The sequence below is a fragment of the Eucalyptus grandis genome, chromosome 8 (assembly GCF_016545825.1).
Source record: "Eucalyptus grandis isolate ANBG69807.140 chromosome 8, ASM1654582v1, whole genome shotgun sequence".
Lineage (NCBI taxonomy): Eukaryota > Viridiplantae > Streptophyta > Magnoliopsida > Myrtales > Myrtaceae > Eucalyptus > Eucalyptus grandis.
The window spans coordinates 27,028,660-27,048,527 of NC_052619.1; the positions used below are offsets into that span (position 1 = coordinate 27,028,660).

At 38.9% G+C, this 19,868-nt stretch overlaps 1 long non-coding RNA gene across 1 annotated transcript; it reads right to left on the bottom strand.

Annotated features, from left to right (window-relative positions):
* Window positions 1-15,665: 15,665 nt before the first annotated feature.
* LOC120286560 lies at window positions 15,666-17,483 on the bottom strand. Its single transcript, XR_005545200.1, has 2 exons — window positions 17,248-17,483; window positions 15,666-15,878 (listed from the first exon to the last, which is right to left on the bottom strand). It is a non-coding gene; the product is annotated as an uncharacterized LOC120286560 (long non-coding RNA).
* Window positions 17,484-19,868: the final 2,385 nt, after the last annotated feature.

Below are 19,868 nucleotides of genomic sequence, written 5' to 3' on the forward strand. Positions count from 1 at the left end.
CGAGACCCTCATATCTTGTGGAGGAGGTTGAAGGATAGGTATGAAGCACATGCTAACTTTGAGAAAAATACTGGCCATTTTAAGAGCTATAAACACAGGCAAGAACATAATCCTAGAAGGGATGGCAAAAAATTTAACCGCCTTAGAAAATCAAACTTTTGCCTGAATCATGGCAAAGAAAAGAAGCCAAAGAAGGTGATTAATAAAAGTATTTGTCATCGCTGTGGCATGACTGGGCACTAGTCATGTACCTGTCGTACGCCAAAACATTTTGTTGACCTAGCATCTTTAAAAAATACGAGTAAGCGTAATGGATTTCATGTCATTGAAATCAATCTTACTGTCATAACCACTGTTGAGGCCAACAATATCTTCGTTGGTGGGACTCCTCTTGTTCCTGAAGCAGCAAATGCATCATTGGATTCTTTGAGGACCATTGATTACTTTGATGAGACATCAGATTAGTTGATGATAATTTGAACTTCAAATTTTATGTTGTTTCTCTTTTTATTGTTCTTTAATATGGTTATGAAATGCTTATGAACCTTATATAATATTTATTTTTGAAATTTTATTCGACTATATAACTAATATGTAACTTTTATGATACTTAACACCTGAAGTTGTCAATATAAATGCAAATGGAAAATACCGAGAAAAATGAAGATGTTTGTTTGCTTGATAGTGTAACAACACATACTATATTAAGTGCATAAGGATGGATAATGCTGGTAAATTTACATCAAAGAGTTTTGATACATATTGTGCTTCACTCGGAATCGAAGTTGAGCACCCAGTTGCATATGTTCATACTCAAAATGGATTGGCATAATACTTGATTAAACGTATCCAAATCATTGCTTGCACTTTATTATTGAGAATAAATATCAACGATACAGCATGGGTCATGCAGTTTTGCATGCAACAGCTCTAATAAGATTACGCCACAATGCTAGTCTTTTACAATCTTCCCTTCAAATGATTATTGGTTATGAACTAGATATTTCACATCTACGCACCTTTGGTTGTCCAATATAGATGCATGTAACACCGCCAAAAAGGATGAAAATGGGTCCCCAACGCCGTTTGGGCATTTATGTTGGGTTTAATTCACCGTTTATCATTAGGTTTTTGGAACCAACTACTGGTGATCTTTTTACTACAAGATTTGCAAATTGTCATTTTGATGAGACTAGGTTTCCATCAATTGGGATACCTACAACTTCCATGACTGCAAAACAAAAACCAGTTAAGGTTTTCTCTTGGAATGAGAAAATTTTATCTTAATTAGACCCAAGGACTGCTGAATGTGAAAACGAGTTGCAGCGCATAATCCATTTACATGCTATAGCCAATAGATTTCCTGACTCATTTAATGATTCTACTAAGGTAATGTTGACACCTAAATTTTGATTAGGTTATTAATTAGGCCTTAATTTCTTTTATTTTTCCTTTTTTTAGATAATAAATAACAAATAAAAAAAACAACAAAAAAAATCAGTAAAAACAAACTAAAAAGAAAAAAAAGCGACGGGCGGGCGCAAGACCCAGCCCCCTTTTTCTGTTTCGCGTGGGCCCCTAAGCCCATTTTCTTTCTTTTTTCTTGGCCCGGCCCTCCCTGCTTGTCTTCTTCCTCTGTTGTCTTCTTCCTCGATCAGCTAAGCAGCACACGCCGAAGGCCAGACGCGCGCGACGTCAGAAGGAAGGAGAGGATGGCGACGTGCGACGCTGCAGGCGGAAGGGACGTTTCTTCAATGCGAGGCGGCCTAGCTAGAGCCACCTCGCCGAATGGGACGCCGGTTCGGCCAACAAAGGCTGTTCGGCGTGCGAAGACTGGCGGTCGAAGCTCCGTTGACCGGCTACCCCCCCTCACCTATAAATAAGCCTCTCCCAACGACTGCAAAGGGCACGCCGAGAACGATCGAAGGCTACAAAGCTTCGAGCTTCCTGCTGAGAGACTTCAGAAGGGGAGCCGAGGTCGAGCAAGCCCAGATCCGAAGGCTCGCGGCCGGAGAGGGAGAAGTTCTGCCGGAGAGACACAGAGAGAGGGAGAGTCGGATCTAGGGCTTGCAAACCTCGGACAACCCACTGAGAGACTTCAGGGGAGGTCTGAGGTTGAACGGCCAAGGATTCGAGGCTCACCGGAGGAGAGGGTAGAGAGAGAGAGGGAGACGGATCAAAGTCGCAGGCCTTAGACAACCCACTGAGAGACTTCAGGGGATCCGAGGACTCGCGGTTGGAAATCCGAGGCCCGCCGGAGGTTGAGAGAGAGAGAAATTGGAGGGAAAGGGGGCCACGCGAGCCCTGCCTTCGTCGCCGCCCTTGTCGCGCCATTGCCACGAGCGGGTAGCATACCACCTCTGTCGCCGTCGCCGTTGCCGTCGCAGCCCTCCTCTTTGTCCCGTTCTCATGGCCGCTGTCGTCGCCGCCGCTGCCGCCGGGACGCCTCGTCCCCCTCCCTCGGTGCCGCGAATCGGGAACCCTAGGGTTCTGATTTTCCGGTCCGTGGCCTCGGGTCATCGGATCGGACTTGGGCTACGAACCGGGTAGGGTTTCGAAATTTCGAGGGCGGCGAGAGTCGGGTTGCGATTCAGATCGGATCCTAGTAGGGTTCGCGGGGAGTCGGGTCGGACCCGGGTAGTCGGGCCGGGCCAAGCGTCCCCAACCGCCCGGCCACGGCGTTGTTTTAATAATAATAATAATAAAAGACAAAAAATCCGGCGTTTAAGTCGGCGGACTGGAGTCGGACCCAACCCACGGATCCGGCCGGGTCGGTTTTATTTTGTTATTTTAATATAAAATAATATTATAATAAATAAAAAATAAATATTTTATTTCCAAAAAATCAAAAAGTGTTTTATTTTCGAAAAAATATTAAAAAAATGTTTTAATTTCCAGAAAATCCAAAGATATTTAAAAAAAATGTCGAAAAATGTTTTATTTTCTAAAAAATCAAGAAAATTCAAAAATAATTTATTTTCCAAAAATATTTTGAAAAGTATTAAAAAAATATTTTATTTTCCATAAAAATAAAAATCAAAAATCAAAAATATGCCGAAAATCCAAAAAAAGCCAAAAATTCATGAAAAGGCCAAAAAATTCAGAAAAAGCCAAAAAGACTTGTATTTTTCCAAAAAAATACCAAAAAATCCAAAAAAAAATCCCTTTTATGTCCAAAAAATTAGAAAAAGACTCAAAAATGTTTTTCCTCCAAAAAATGCATGGAAAATCCCTCAAACATCCAAAAAGCCTCAAGGTTTAAACAAGATTAGGTACCGAAAGGGCATTAGTGATTAACTAGTGTAATCAAGTCCCCGATCCTAATTTCTCTGGTTGCGCAGGAGTGAGAATTTCTCCCGATACTTTGCTTGGGTTTCTAATCAACCCACCCCAAATCGATTAGTGGCAACTCCATTTTAAAAATTGATTTACAAGTTAAAAACTTGAACCATTAAGTCGTGAATTGGTGGACTTGGGAGAGTCCGAGCTTAACTAATTTCAGCCGAGCCATTAGCCTCCTTAGGCGCTCGTACCCAATCGCGGGCGCCGAAAAAAAAGAGGTCGCAACAGGTAACGAAGTCTCATATTCCAGCTGCAAATACTCTAGCTAGGATAGTTGTTCCCAAAGAATAGGCTAAAATGGATCAAAATCCCCCACACTTGAAGTGTGGTAGACCGATAGGATCAAAAAATACTGCTCCTCGAAAACGAATGGGAAAGAATTAGGAATCTGCTCTAGAAGGGCCTAGCGTTGTGCTTGCTCCCAAAAAGTTTATTACCCTTGAAGAGGCGCAAACCCATGAAAGGAACACTAACCCCGGGAATACCGAGAATTCCATTACATATTGTAATGAAATCTGGGATCGAAATGAAATAATCACTAATGATGCTTTTGCATTCTTAGTTGCTCATAAAATTATAGATGATGATTACGAGCCACAATCTATTATTGAATGTCGTCAAAGGCAATATTGGCCTAAGTGAGAGAAAGCAATTAAAGCTAAATTAGCTTCCCTAACTAAACAAGAGGTTTTTGGATCTATAACTCATATCCCCAATAATGTAAAGCACATTGGATATAAATGGGTATTTATCCGAAAACGAAATGAAAAAAACGAGGTTGTCAAGTATAAAACCCAACACATTGCCTAAGGATTCTCCCTAGAAACATGGGATTGATTATAATGAGACATATTCACCTATGATGGATATGATTACATTTCGTTTTCTTATTAACTTAGCAATCTCTAAAAAATTGGAAATGCGTCATATGGACGTTGTGACGGCATGGCTCATTAGACTCTAATATTTATATGAAAATTCCAGAGGGATTCAAAATGCCTGAAGCATGCACTCCCGCAATTTATTCTCAATAAAATTGCAAAGATCCTTATATGGATTAAAGCAATCCGGACGCATGTGGTATCAACATCTAAGTGAGTACCTAATTAAGGAAATGTACAAGAATAATCATATATGCTCATGCGTGTTTATTAAGAGATCAAAAACCGGATTTGCCGTTGTAGCAGTTTATGTCGACGATATAAATTTAATTGGAACTCCAGAAGAGTTAGCTAAAACTATTAAGTATTTGAAAATGGAGTTTGGGTAGAACCAAACTTTGTCTTGGTCTAGAGCTTGAGCATAAAGCAAATGGAATAAACGTCCATCAATCAGCGTACGTTGAAAGATTGCTTAAACGTTTCAACATGGACAAAGCCCACCCATTGAGCACCCCTATGGTTGTAAGCTCTTTAGATCCCCAAAAGGACTCATTTCGTCCTAGAGAATCAAATGAAGAGATATTTGGTCCTAAAGTACCATATCTCAATGCAATTGGGGTTTTAATGTACTTGGCACAATGTACGAGACCAGATATCGCTTTTGCGATAAATTTATTGGCACGTTTTAGTTATGAGCCAACCGAAGACACTGGAATAGAGTTAAACATATTTTCCGTTATCTCCGAGGAACCATAGATTTTGGATTATATTATTCCAAGAATTCCACTAACTCTGGTTTAGTTGGATATGCTAATGTTGGATATAGATCCGATCCACATAATGTTTGCTCTCAAACCGGGTATTTATTTTGTTATAACGGCACTGCTATTTTTTGGCGTTCTACAAAGTAATCACTAGTAGCTACATCTTCTAAAACCATATCTCAATGATTGGGGTTTTAATTGCTTTATATGCTTTTGCGATAAAAGCGTTTTAGTTAAACATATTTTCCGTTATCTCCGAGGAAAGATTTTGTGTTTTTGGTGGATATAGATCCGTCCACATAATAATATTTTGTTATATTCATAATTCTTGTTGCTTAGTAGCTAGAAGAAAGTGTGTTTGGTTAAGATCCGTTATAATACATAAATTCTCCCACTATAATTTATGAGGATAATGCTGCTTGTGTTGCACAAGTTAGGGGAGGATATATCAAAGCTGATAGGACCATGCATATCTCGCCAAATTTTTCTATACTCATGAACTCCAAGAAAGTCGACAAATTGATATTAAACAGATTTGATCCATAAATAATCTTGCAGATCTTTTTACCAAATCATTGCCAACATCAACTTTTAAGAAATTAGTATATGGCATTGGTATACGGCAAGTTCATAAGATGTAAGATTGATTAGCCCCAGCAGTGGCTACATGACTCAATTAAAGGGGAGATATTATGAACTATGCATTACAACATTAATATGCAGCGAGTTCACAAGATACAAGATTGATTAGCCCCAACAGTGGCTATATATGCATTGTACTGTTTTTTCTTTTTGTCCGATTTTTTTCCCACAGGATTTTTCCGGCTTAAATTTTTAATGAGGCAATTAATGCATTCATAAAATGGAGAGATCATAACATTTGTGCTCTGCACTCTTTTTCCCTTTTGTCCGGTTTTTGTCTCACTGAGTTTTTCCGGCTTAAGGTTTTTAATGAGGCAGTATCATTCGATGCACATTCATAATGAATACAATGAATATTCAAGGGGAAGTGTTATGAAATACATGAATATAATGAATATTCATGAAATACATGAATGAATATTCATTATATTCATCTTATCTAATTTACTTATTATGGTACATTTGTATCATACATTCTAAGTACATCTCCCTATACAATGAACGTTCATCTTCCTATCCAATACATATATCATTCAATACATTGATATTAATGATAAGTACATTCTTGTTCTCTTATAAATAGAAGTTTAGTTTTGATGTACAATAGAATAACAACAGAAACACAACAGTAAGATACTAGAAATAATATTTTCTCCTCTTGCTTTCTCTACTATTTCTGGTGTTCACTTGCTTTCTCTTCTCAATCTCTTATCTATTATATATTCGCAACCCAATATTTTACAACAGATGGGCCTTTTTCATTGCTTGATTTTTCTCTATTTTTTCCACCTTAAATCTATGCTTAATTCTAGGTTTTCACCTAATGAAACCTTTCACTCATTTGTCCCAATCTCATTGGTCTTCTTGTTAATAATCATACAAATCTTCCACTAATTAATTATTAAATGTCTTCATTTAATAGTAACTTTGCAAGAAGAAAATTACTTTAAGAGTAGTGGAGGAGGAACCCCCCTTCCTTAAACCCAAAGTAATAATAAGGGTATGAAATACACTCTTGAGCTATAAATCTCCCGACATCCCCAACCTACTTATTGCAAGAACATGGAGTTAACATCTTTGTCATAATCTATATAAGCTTGATCCCATGCACGATCGGCCAAGACTCATGAGCTCAGCCATTACCTCCCCCACGAGCAATGCACTCAACCACAGTTAGGCCATGACCAAGGAATGATCCAGGCCACAATTAACGCCCTCAGTCCCAATCCACGTTAAACTAAGCTCCCAATTTTGTTCAAATTAACTTAAAGGATGCTGTCTTATGTGGGGGGTGGCATGATGTTAATATTCTTTAATCCCTATAAATAAAATTGCTTCCAAAATGACAGGCTCCGCCGCGAACAACGGCTTGATTGAATAAACCATTAGAAAAGGCTACCTACTTTGCAAATCATCAAGACACCTTTACACATAAAGCAATCCCCCTTTTCTAAAAGTTTTTTAAAATTTTTGAGAAGTCTTAATACGTAAAGCAATCTTCTCTTTTTTTTTCTTCTTATTTTAGCTTTTTGAAGCCTCTCCTTTTTTCTTTTTTCTCTCTTTACGTTTTTTACCTTTTCGATTTTTTCATTGGATCGCCCCAAATTCTAAGGAGCTTGGATTTTCGAATAGATAGACTTGATTCGATAAAGCTACATGCGCTCAGTTTGGCTTAAATCAACCTGATTGCAGCTCTCTACTTTTAAAATTATGCAATAAAATTAGATATTAAATTCTGCTACTCAACTAGCATAGCAAGCCACACGGGGCCACTCCCGTCAATAATGGGTATCGTCAAGATTGATGACTTGCTCCTGTCAAAACACATCCCGATGGTTATATTCCATTGCCTTAAAGCTAATGAACCCGACCTTGCATTGGCCACCTCTCCAATTTTTTTTTCAATTTTAACAACATCAAGCGTTCAAAATTTTCAACCCGATTAATGTTACTACATACTACAGAGGTCGGCCTTATTCCCTGCATCAAGCGAGATCAGCTTGAAAGTAATTGAAATCGAGACGTCGAACTCGAACCGTCGGATGTTCTACGTTTGGAATCGATCGATCGGTTGACGTGTCAACATCTCAATCGAACTTTCTAGTGCCCCTCGCTACGACTTGTCAAACAGAAAGCCGGTCAACTCACCGATTTTAAAAGGAAAAGAAGGTGGAGTGGGCCCCACACGGGACCCCCTCCCCAGGCGAGGCTCCCCCACCAACGCAACAGCGCTCCTCCCACGCCTACCGTCGGATCCGAGAACGGCTCCAGATCACCCCCAAAGCCACGTCTCCCTCTACACTCTTCGTCTTCGTCTATTTATAGCTCTGCAGAACTCCCACTCGATGCTCTCATCATCATCATCAGTTCATCAGCACCGAAACTTCACTTCGCAAAGCTCGCACTCTCAAATTCCACTGCTAAACCATCATTGTCGAGATGGAGTCGTCAAGCGCTCTGATGGCGTCCCTGAAAGCCCTACTCGTGTCGGCGGTGTCCATTACCGCCGTCGCCCTCCGAGCCTTTGTCCCATCAACCTCCGCTGACACTCTGGCGGCGCTCCTCTCATGCTTCAGGCCTCCATGCCACTTTGTCATCGTCAACGGCATCATCATCGCCATCACTGCCACCTCCAGGTGCTTCCACCACCTGCAGCCAGAGGCTGCCGCCCTAAGGAGGATCGCGGTCGTGGAGGTCGTGGAGGCGGCACCAGTGATGGAGGCGTTTGATGAGTCTAAGGATTTTGAGGAGAAGAGAGTGGTGGTGGTGGTGGTGGGGGGAATGGCGGGGTATTCTGTGGCAGAGATGGATATAATGGTGACTGCAAAGGGGAGAGGAAGGTGGCGTCCGAGAGGTCCACGTCGACACCGCGGAGGTAGGTGGACTCATCGAAGAAAGCTCTGGTTTCACCGAGGTTCGTCCACCGGAAAGCCGCCAACGGCGACCGCCTTCAAGGTAAGAAGGGCAAAATGAGGTGATATCAACTTTTAGATTTTGCAATACATGTGAATAAGAAATTGGCGAGGATGATGGGACTGTTTCTTTTGATTGGCTCAACTTGCAAACATATTTGTAATATTCTCTCTCTCTCTCTCTCTCTCTCTCTCTCATTCAAACGTCATTTTAATTGGTTATGATGTGTGACATTCCTAGATTTATCACTGAGCTGGCGATGGGATTTGTACTAACACATTAGCATAATCAAGAGAATTGATTATCTAGATCAATCTTATGTTCCTACAAACCATGAGTGATATCAAGTAATATATTGTGGCTTCCTAAACAATCTGAAATGTTTCAAGAACATAATGAACCTGTCAGTTTTTAGCAACCGTGTAACTTGATCCTTCTGATTCACTATATCCCAATTGAACAAAGGCCATTGAATTATTGGTCAAGCCACAAATTCAATCATATGTCTAAATCTAATTGACATATATTTCTTGAAGACATGAACCATTCATTCTCAATTATAACGCCGGTCGAGGATTTGAATACAACGTCATAATTAGATCGCATATGATATCAATATTGTATATCTATATATGACAATAAAACAGATTCTATATTGCGCACGCATATACCTTCGTATGTGAACAAATTATGACCATCAAGTATAAAGACGGTTCGACGAAGCATCAATATGTGCATTCGTGAACCACTGCCATCCAACATACAAGTCAGTATCGTGTCTCAAGTCTAAGGATCTTACACTAGACCAAAGCGTGAATGATTAATCATTGACCCCACTAAAAGCTTCTATGTTGTCAATCGTTATATGTATGTCATGTTCAGTGAACTTGTCCAAGATAAGTACATATGTTCTAACTCGAATATCATAATATCTAATGACTTGTGACTCATCATCACCTCAGGTATCCAATACTAAGTGGTGAAACTTGAGAACAACTGATCTCAACAAGATCATCAATATCCTCTTAATGATCTATCGACTGGGAATGGTTTAAAGATTTAGCATAAATATAAAACTGTCACACATATTCTTAACCCTTTAACAATAGGTTCAATCCTAACTACTTATGGACTCATTCATGGGACGATGAATGATTATTTCTCTGCCACTAAATAATCCCTAACATGTAACTATTGCGTGATTGTTTTATGACATATAGCTAACAATCTCCCACTTGCACTAAAGCTAACCTATTTTATGCCCCAAACCCATCTTGCTAAGATATCTCTCAAAAGATGACTAGGGCAATGACTTAATGAAGGGATCCGCCACGCTTTCCGCGGACGTTATTTTCTACAAGGTGACAATCACCTCTTCTAATGATCTCTATGATAAGATGGAAGCATCTGAATATGCTTGGATTTCTAGTAAGACCTTGGTTCCTTAGCGTAAGATATTATCCCATTGTTTTCACAAAACAATGTAATCAACTATTCAATGGAAAGAACCATTCCAAGTTCCAAAATGAACTTCTTCATCCAAGCCGCTTCCTTCGCTGATTTAGAAGCAATTACATACTTTGCCTCAATGGTGGAATCAACAATTATGCTTTGTTTGGAACTTTTCCAACTAACCGCACCATCATTGAGCTTAAAGACAAACCTAGACATTGACTTATAGTCATTAGGATCTGATTGAAAATCAGAAATAGTATATGCTTCAACTCTAAATTCTCATTTTCCATATATCAATAACAGATATTTAGTCCTTTTCAAATACTTAAGGATAGTCTTGACTAATATTTAATGCTCTTCACCTAGATCAAATTGATATTTGCTAGTAACGCTTACAGCATGCATAATATCAGGTCTTGTACATAGCATAGCATATATTATGCTATCAATAACAGACGTATCAAACACTTTTACCAACTGCTCTCTTTCCTTAGGAGTATTTGGAAACATATCCTTTGAAAAAAGTATTCATGCCCAAAAGGCAATAATTCTCTTTTGGAATGTTGTATGTTGAAACATGTCAACACTTTATCTAGATTGTGAGAGGCCAATCATTTGTCTTGATCTATCTCTATAAATCTCGATACCTAGAATGTTGATTGCCTCTCTCAAATCTTTCATGGAGAAATTTTTGTGACAAGAATATCTTGATCGATGATATTATAAGGATATCATTTCTGATCAATAATATGTCATTTGCATACAAAATAAGAAATATAATTGCACTCCCACTAACCTTTTTGTATACACAACGTTCAAATGATTTGATTTAGTGTATTAAAAGCTCCACTAAATCTGAGATATGCATCTGAACCTGATCAAATTTTGCGTTAGAACGTCTCACTGAATTTGACATTTGTATCTGAACTTAGTCAAAGGCTACTCCATCGGTTTCTTCTTGTAAGTTTACTTTCTGCCCAAATCCACTTTCTTGGATGAACTGATTCTCTAGAAATGAAGCATGTTTACTAATCAAAACTCTTTGATCAGAATGAAAATAGAAATAATATCCAAGAGTTTCTTTGAATATCCAATGAAACAACCTCCTTTAGAAGTTGTTTGTCTTCAACTTATTTGATATAAGCTAGATAACCCCAAACTTTAATATGATTAAGACTTGGTTTCCAACCATGCCATATCTTATAAAGCATAGTTGAAAAGGACTTAGTCGAAACTCTATTAAGTAAATATGTGGCTATCTCGAGGGCATATCCCTAAAGGATATGGGTAAATCGATATAACCAATCATAGATCACACCATAGCTAACAAAGTGTAATTTGTTCTTTCAGATACACCATTGTGTTCTAGAGTTCCCAAAGGTGTCCATGATGATTAAATGCCATTAATCTACCTGCTAATTCTGAAACCGTTTCAGAACATTACACATTTATTCAGAAACTACTTCAAAATATTAATTTGGCCTTTGATTTTGAAACCATTTCAGAACTTTTAGACACTTATTCTAAAACCATTTAAGAACATTAATCTTAGGCATAGTTAGTGCCAAATAGTTATGGCATTTACATTACTTTGCTTATTGACATTGGTAATTACATTATAAAAAATTTGTAATGGTATAAAGATTATTGGCCAACAAATCAAAACCAACAAATCTTTTATCATGATACCCTTGACACCATAATACTAATAGGTCCCTTTTTCAGTCTTGGGCTTTAGGCATGTAGGTTATTTTGTAAGCTTCTTCCATTTCTTTTTCTTCAAAGTAGTCTTACTCTTTTGAAGATGAAGCCTAATTATAACTGTTATAGTATGATTAGTATTGTGCATTTCTTTCTCATAAACTACCAGCATAACGTGTAACTTAGCAAGAGTTTTCTTTATCTTATGCATGAGAAGCTCTGGACAAATCCAAAGAAGGATTCAGGCAAAGACTAGAGTATCAAATCCACTACCAATCCATCATTCATAATAAGATTTAGCCTGGCTAACTCCTCAATGTGCTAAATCATCTTCAGAGGATGATCATTCACCGATAATCCCTCAATCATTCTCTTACGGTATACTCCCTTAGATATATTCAACCGTTCTTATCGGGGGGAAAATCCTTCAAATGCTCGATGATCGAGTAAGCACTTTCTATGGTCTCATACTTCTTCTAAAACTCATTATTCATAAAAACAAGCATGTATGACCTAACTTTTAGGTTATCTTTGCGCCACTTCTCATAAGTTTTGCACTCTTTTTGATACTACCTGGAAAGTATTTTCTAAGTTTCGATAAAGCACATACTTGATCTTCTTAGAATTGAGAATATTTCTCAAATTCCTTACCCAATCGCTATAATTGGGTCCCGTCAAACAATTCTTGTCAAGAATAAAAGCAAGTAGGTTTGTCATAACCATTTTCAGAGTAATAAAAAAATCATTGTAGAAAAATAAATTGTTAGCCATTGGCTTTCAACAAATATTTCATTTTGTCATTTGAATGAAATATTATATCTTACTATTTTTTTCGGATCCCGTACTCCTTAGCATGGGAAACTACAATCTTCGTTGGAAAAAGATCACTAGTGGAGATTGGAGTCCCATCGGTTTATAGTTCACCTCACCTAACATTTATTGGCATCCTTTAAACTTAGTGAGTGGATCATCATATCCAACACATTACGTGCGAGTTCCAATCATACTTCGACCTTTAGATCACAAAAGCTTCACCTAACAGTTATTGGCCTCGTGATCATAGTTAAGTGTACCTCATCATCTCATACAAGTATCTAAGACAAATGATTCCTCACCTAACAGTTATTGAAAATCATTCGGCCCAAAACCCCACATCATCAGATGTATAATGGAGTGATCCATATTCTTGAATAGCAATTGACTCCAATATATCCATAATCAGTCGATCAACCATCAAAACATAGGAATAAACCACAATGATGATATGTCATGAGTTCAAGCACTCGCTACAACTTAACACCAAAAATAATGAGGTTTTCTTTATAATCAATGGTCTCACCATACATATTAACCGATTAATATGCATATCGAATAAAAATCCAAAAGTCACTTTAAAAGAATTCTCATAACAAATGAGAATTGATCATCATATCATACAAACAATATAAGCCAATTAACAATTAAAAGCATGAAAATGTCTAAGGATTGGCTCCGATACCACTATTGGTGTTTGTTTTGATAAACATGCATACATGTATATGTAAACTAAGATCAAAATCTAATCGCAGCCAAAGTAAAAGTACTTATACACGTGTTTCAAAAGCATTTTCGTGCATTTTAATAAAAACACATGGAAGAGAAATGGACCAATCATATTAACCTTGTACCTTACTCCAAATTTTGTTCTGACGTTCTTTGGATTCTGAGTACGAACGTCTAATGTCCTTACAGCAATGGTTATGACATTTTTCAAACTCTTACCACAAATGTCTTACACCTTTTGGTAACATCAGTTATGAAATTCTTGGAATTTTGACCACACAAACATCTACTGTCTTCTAGTAATACTAGTTCTGACGTTCTTCGGATACGAAACATTTGATCTTTCGTACTGCAGGTTTTGATGTTTTTCAAATCCAACCTCACGAGTGTCGGGCCTCTAGTTCAGACATACCATCAATCTCACATTGAACAAAAGAAAGAAATTGAGAGATCTTACAACTATAATTGTGCTAGCAATTGCTCTCATGTGTGAATGATTTAGTTGATCATTATCAACAGTCTTAGTTATTGATTGTCAATCATCAATCATCATGTGATCTACTCTCTATATTACCTTTTGTAGTAGTGTAGATCACATTTAAATCGGCTCATTAACTCTAAAACCATGTTAGAATTAATTTGGCCGTAACTTCTAACAGACGTAAGTAAGTTCTGATACCATTTTAGATATTAATTCAGGCATTAACTTTGTAACTATTTTACAGGGCATTACTCCAAACATTTATTTGTAACCATTACAAGTCTTCATTCTAGGTATTAACTTTGTAACTGTTACAAATACTTAATTTGACAGTTACATCTAAAACTGTTTCGGAGCATTAATTAGTCATTTAATCTAAAACCGTTTTCAGATCATTAAATTATCCATTGACTCTAAAATCATTTCAGATCTTTAATGTGACCATTAAGTCTGAAACTGTTTCAGATATTGATTTAACTATTTATTCTAAACTCACTTCAGATCATTAATGATACCATTGATTCTGAACTCTCTTCAGATCATTAATGCATCTATTAATTACAAACTTACTTCAAATTATAATGCATTTATTAATTCTGAACTTATTTCAAATTATTAATTTGGTCATTGAATCTGAACATCTTTTAAATCTTTGATTCAATCGTAAAGTTTGAAACCCGCTTTAGACCTTATAAGATCGGATGCCCCTTTGTCAAATCTTTTATCTTTTAGCTCGACTCAATTTGATTAGCTCAACTTGCAAACATATTTGAAACATTCTCTCTCTTTTTCAAACGTCATTCTAATTGGTTATGGTATATGATATCCTAAATTCATTACTGAGCTAGTAGTAGGCTAATATATTAGCACAATCAAGAGAATTGATTGTCTAGATCAATCTCCTACTCCTACAAACCATGAGTGACATCTAGCAATATATCATGACTACTCAGATAGTGTGAAATATTTCAAGAACACAATGAACCTGTTAGCTTTTAGCGACCATGTAATTTGATTCTTCTGTCTCACAATGTCCCAATCGAACAAAGGCCATGGAATTATTGGTTAAACCACTAATTAGATCATATGCCCAAATCTAATTGACATGTATTTCTTTGAGATATGAACCATCCATTCTCAATTATAACCCCGGTTGAGGATTTGAATACAATGCCATGATTAGATCGCATAGGACATCAATCTTGTATATCTATATATAATAAGAAGATTGATTACATGTCGCATACGCATGTGCCTTCGTATGTGAACAAACTATGACCATCAAGTATAAAGACAGTTTGATGAAGCATCAATATGCACATTTGTGAACCATAGCCATCCAACATACAAGTTAGCATCGTGCCTTAGGTCTAAAGATCTTACACCAGATCAAATCGTGATTGATTAGTCATTGACTCCACTAAAAACTTCCATATTGCCAATCGTTATGTGCATGTCACGCTCAGTGAACTTGTCCCAAACAAGCACCTATGTTTTAGCTCAAATATCACAATATCCAATGACTTGTGACTTATCATCTCCTCAGGAATCCAATACTGAATGATGAAGCTTGAGAACACACTAATCTCAACAGAATCATCAATATCCTTTTAATGATCCATCGATCGGGAATAGTTTAAAATTTTAGTATAACTATAAACCTGTCACACATATTCTTAACCCCTTAGGAATAGGTTCAGTCTTAATTGATTTTATGGACTCATTCATGGGACGATAAATGAATATTTCTTTGCCATTACATTATCCTTAACATGTAACTATTACATGGTTACTTTAGGGCATATAGCTTGTCACGCCCCGAACCTCGAGCGCGCGCACATCCCACTGCGGTCGATCAAATATGCGACATCCCAGGATACGTCGCCGACCCATTCATTTCATTACGTATGCGGAAGCGAAACAAATCCCCTGACAACATTTAACTTGGGATAGAAAAGCAGGCAATCAATCACAATACCAAACACTCATTTCCAAACACATAGGTTTAAATACAACTCTGGACTGTCTACAAAATAGACCAGCTCGATAAAAGGGGAACCATCCTAAAACCAACTAGCATGACACGTTCACCGATACTTCAATCTCCACCTTTCCAGACTTAGGGCTTCGGGTCCTCCACGACCGCCATCTAGAGACCTGAAATTTTAATCCCACAACCGGGATGAGACGATGTCTCAGCAAGTTCAACCCCCTAAACCCCTATTAGAAAGAACATACACCCCGGGTAGCCTAGCCACATTACATAAAAGACTTACCTCGCCTCAGTTCCTTCCTGCAGGTTAGCGCAATTCAAATCACTCAACCACAGATAGTAATATGAACTTAAACAACCGGAACGCATTCTCTTTCATATAACCAACAACCGCGGGGGTCCTGATTATAAGACTAAATCGTTATGACACGTCACATTCCATGCCACACAATTCCGTCCCATAATCCGACACATCAATAACACTCAACATGCATTCCAATTGATATTCACTGCCACACAAGGGCATAGCCTACTCGCAGTTCGGCTATCTACTAACACTAATGCCAGGCATCGCCTCCCCCCATGGAGCGCAGCTTCGTCATTACGTCGACGGCATTCCCGAAGGAGCATGGGTCCGGTTGGCCTAGCCTCTACTGCGACCCGAGCCACGTCACTCTCTTGACGGCATTTCTAGCATAAAAGGATCCGGTCGGCCTAGCCACTACGCGACCCGAGCCACGTCACTCTCTTGATGGCATTTCTAGAAGAACAAAGGTCCGGTCGGCCTAGCCACTCTGCGACCCGAGCCACGTCATTCTCTTGACGGCATTTCTAGAAGAACAATGATCCGGTCGGCCTAGCCACTTCTTTGCGACCCGAGCCACATCACTCTCTTGACGGCATCTCTAGCGAGAATAAGGATCCGGTCGGCCTAGCCACTACTGCGACCCGAGCCTTTCAACTAGCACACGACAATTCGATACCGATCCCTGAATACTTTACATTTCACTCACATAATCCAATTACGATATTAACCATTAACAATCCAATTTCAATGCCAAACTCGATACTTGAAATTTTCTAAATAAAATCCATACTTTTCACAATCCACACTCAATTTATAATATCCAATCATCAATTTCGAAATCGACTACACAAAGTGGCGCCGGTACGAAATTCGAGAATTTAGGATTCTAACAAAATTTTCGGAATTTAATAATTAATTAAATTTATTCCGAAAATAATTAAATAATAATATTTTAATAATTTCGAATAATATAATATTATTAAATTATTAAACAATTTCGAAATATTTAAATAAATCAAAAGTAAATTCCTTTATGTCACATCATAGTTTATATTAATAGAACCACTCACTTAACCTTAAATTAAACACAATTTAAGTTAATCAAACACCTTAATATAATCTACACTTAAATAAATTAAACTAACCACCTAATAACACTTAACATAAACTAAGCACCCATAAAGCATCATTAACCCTCTAATCAAGGTTTAGTGAGTTAAACTCACCGGATTAGCGAACCGAGCGGACCAAAACGACGGGGACAACGCGAGGATCGACTTTCCTCAAGGCGGGCCGAGCATCCGAGCTCGGGAAGGTGGCCAAAACGGGCCAAACATGGGCTGCCATACCCATTTTCTTGGTTGCTGATCGGGGCCGAGAGGGAGTAGATCCGGCGCCGGAATGGGCGGAGGACGGCGGTGGTAGCTCGTGCGGGCGAGGCGGCAACTCCGGCGGGTCTCCCGGCGACGGCGAGCTGGCTCCGAACAGCAGTTGGACGGAGGGCTGGAGGCGCGAGCCGAGGCGGCGGAGAGACGAAGCGGCCAACGAGCGGCGCGCGGGGGCGACGCTTTGTGGCGGCGGCGGCAACGGCGTGCGAGGCGAGGACGGCGACGAGCGGCGGACGGCGGTCCGGCTGGCTTGCAGCCAGCTTCGACACCTCCTCAGATCTGCTGGGTTTTCAAGCAGAAACCGAAGACGGAGAAGAGAAGAGAGAGGGCGACGGTGGCGCGGCCGGCGAGCAGCTTGGTGGCAACGACGACGAGTGGACGGGCAAAGGCGTGAGGTCCGGCGACTTCTCCGGCTTCGCTGGTTGCTGGGTTTTCGAAGAAGAAGGAGATGAAGAAGATGGAGAGGGCTGAAGGAGTCGCACGGTTGGGAGAGGGTGGTGAGAGAAGGAGGAGAGAGAGAGATGGGACCCTTTTTCTTTTCTCTTTTTCTCTTTCTTTTAATCCCACACAATGGCCCACCATGACATCATCAAGTGATGTCATACCCCACTATCTCTAAACCTCCCACAACATTTTCCAATGGGTCCATTTTACTTTTCCGCCGGGGCATGAAACTTTGTACATCAATTCCTTCAATTCCAATCAATTCTCTCCCAATTGAATTAAATTGACTCTCATAAAATTAATCCAATGTCACCACACTTCAATTCACATCTTCACTTGTCCATAGAACCAACTTAAGTCCCAAAAGTACGATCAAAAGCGGACCTACTAATTTCTCGAGCCAAATTAGCCATTTTCTGATTTAATTGCTAAAAAACTCTGATTGCAATAAATAAATAAAAAAAATCTTCCAAAGATAAGTCAATAATCCTAAACTGATTTGTGACACACCCAGACTTCCAATTTCTGAATTCGATCTCAATTCAACGGTTAATTTCATTTTGGCACGATACTAGCGCAGCCCAACCTACCGGGTAGCCTTTAGAAACTTTCATGCATTTGACCTGTGGTTGATCATCTCAAGCCACAATGTACATCTTTGAAACATTAGTGACTTTCGGTTGTCGGGGTAATCTCAAGGTTTCAAATACGAACACAAAGTACCAAATCGACAGGAAAGTCAATCTAGTGCCGATCGACAAGAATTGTGCAATCTGGTGGAATTACCCACACTCGATCGCATGTCTCTGTCGAGTCGACCTATCTCCAATCTCTAATCGATTTTTAATTGTGCTGTAATGACCCTTGCAGATTAGCTCGGTCGAAAGATCGCTTCCTGATCAAATTCTCAAGTCTGATGCATTAGAAATTCTTAACGGCTTCACCTAATAGACTATTTTTCACATGAGTGGCCGACTCAAGGAAATGAACTATATGCGTGCCAACGAAATGCCCGTCTCAATTTATTGAAAATAGAATTGGAAAATCGGGATGTCACATAGCTAATAGTGCAAACCGCCATAGTCATAAGGACGAAGGAGATTGGCATAGTGAATAGCAACAAAACTTGTGGGACTTCCAACTTGGTCGACAACGAGCAAACCCAGTAATTGACGTACGATAGTGATTCAGAGTTGTGGCAATCAAGCTTGGATTGATTAAGGCCAAGCTCGTTGCTAGTGAGGAACCAAGCTATAGCATGGAGTTTGGATCGAGCCTTCACGGTTGAAGATGGTGGGAAAGCGTAGTGAAGCGAGACCCAAGTGAGTCATGAGTTTTCCTCTCTCTATTTTAGGGTGCCATGGGTCCCCTTCAATGGACACCCTCTCTCTCAATCTCAATATATATAGTCCTACTTTCCTCTCTCCATCTTTCATGCTCTCTTTCTCTCCATGGTGGCTCTCTATATTGTGGCCATGTATTCTCAATCGTGTGCCTCTCCTTTGTCGTGTAATGAGTCCCTTTTATAGATAATGGGCTTGAACTATCAAGGAAAGTTAGCAGATTTTATCTCCTCTGCTGTTGGACTCTCAAAATATTTTGTCCTTTCCTTTTGGGCTCATGCACAAAATCTCCCTACCATGCAATCTTTCTTGTTTTGAGACAAAGAATATATCACTCAATATATCTCCCACATCCAATATTCTCTCTTGATATTTCATCTAAAATCTTCCAATCTGCTACGAAAAATATCACTCAATGTATATATTGCACAAATATATAAAAGATTTACCAAATATCATAAGAATAATACGAATCCTTTCCAAATAAATCACCACTTCTCATAGGTCAATTTTCAGTCTTCAAAGAATAACGGGCTTGGGCCAATTCGCTCTTTTTGTGTGCTTAGTCCAACTCATCAAATTAAAGCTCAAAAACATTAATTCAAACCCATATGTCAATGGTCCAATGCAAATGCAATAATAAAAATGCTCCTAAAACTATATGCTATGCAA